Below are 1,779 nucleotides of genomic sequence, written 5' to 3' on the forward strand. Positions count from 1 at the left end.
GACGGTAAAAATGCTTTTTCAAAGCAGTGTTTCTCGACAAAATTATTGACTTCCTCCCGACGGCAGTTATGCTCCCTCGTATGCTCCTCCTCTCTTAGACACCCCTGGGGCGGATGAAGGATTTGGCGGTAGGGGTGCGTGAGGGTCCACCTCACTGCCCCCACCATGGTTGGGGTTGAGGTAATAGACAATTTTGAGAATAGGGACCTCTCAGAACGTTGATCCAGAATTTTATCTCGGTTTCCAAGAATCGCTCACCCTATCGCCGACAGTCGTGTCAGTTGTGGTTCACAGACGAATCGGGGTATCTTTCCGATTGCGCAAGGCAGCTAGCAATGCGCCCTGATTCGTCTGCGTCTGCAACGCATTCGGGAAAGTTGAACCAGGTTCAACCTTCATGATAACGTCGGCAACTGTCGCCGATAGGGTGAGCGATTATATGGAAACCGAGCTTTACCCTGACTATCGCACATAATGGGTTCCCTGAGTGGGCGGGGTCATGGGAGGAAAACATAATGTTTGCTTGTTCCGTCGCTGGAAGATTATTTTAGACGTTGGGGGGTGGGGGTGGTTTGCAGTTAGTCTTGGGGTTCTCCTAGCTTCGCAGAGTTTTGTTTTTTCTAGATGCTGAGAAATGCACTTACGTGCATTACGAGACTTCTATTGATGAATGAATACACACTGAATTAATATATTTCCCCCATTTTAACAAATAATAATTGCGATGATGAAGGTGATGATGATGATGATAATGTGATGATGATAAGGAGAAGGCATTGTAGTAGGTGACGACACGCTCCTGTGCAAGGTTAATTAACATACCCTTTGATATGAGTGTCAACCGAGGTTCGTATCCCGAGTTCGTCATCACATTTTCAATGCACACAATTGCACAACAGTAATTATCTATAAGTTGTATAATAAGTACATTCTCGACTGTCATGAAAATATATATCTAAAAAATTACGTTATATACATGCTCGGAAGCGGAAATTTTAACCTAAAAGTTTGATATAGGCCCTATGTTTCATGTTGTTTGTTGAATGGTCTTTAGTGATATTATATTCTAATATGACCACAACATAAGGTGTTCGTTGACAATCAATAGAAAATTCAAAATTAGTGAGTGGTAAAATAATCGAGCTCTCTTTTCGCCCTCTGCTGGATCCGTCACTGAACTCATGGGTACACTTTGTTTTTTTCCTCTTTCTTTCTTCCCTTTAACTCTTCTCAATTTTTTTTTTATTTTTCGGCGTGACTGACAGGGTGGGGGGAACGGGCCCCCGTGGCCACCCGCTGGATCCGCACCTGAACCTACCTAGGCATATAGGTTGGCAAATCAGACAAACTGTGCTTAGCCCAACTAGCCTTCAATTAAATAAAATTATACAAACTGCTTTTGGTTCAATGTCGTAATAATGTATTTACGAAAGTGCGTTCTACGCAATATTGTTATAATAATATATTGCTTATGTTTTTGTTTTTTGTTTCTCTATATAATGGCCTAAAGAATGAGATAAAATTACCTGATCTTTTTCAAGAGGAGAAAACCTTGAATTTTGAAGAACTTAAAGGTCATTAAAAACTCCTCAGAAGTCGGGAAAGCTCATTTCCGGCCACCTAGGAAGTTCCCAGGACCCCTTTTAATGTTGGGTTTGTTTTTTAAAGACATTTTAAACTATTCTCTTTCATATCCTGGATCCGCCCCTGGCTAGAGTGCATTTCCCTTGTATTTCGAAATTGTTTATAAGTACACAATATGCTTTAACCAACACATCG

Source organism: Anneissia japonica, unplaced genomic scaffold (assembly GCF_011630105.1).
Source record: "Anneissia japonica isolate Jap-2015-1 unplaced genomic scaffold, ASM1163010v1 scaffold3945_len365852_cov175, whole genome shotgun sequence".
Lineage (NCBI taxonomy): Eukaryota > Metazoa > Echinodermata > Crinoidea > Comatulida > Comatulidae > Anneissia > Anneissia japonica.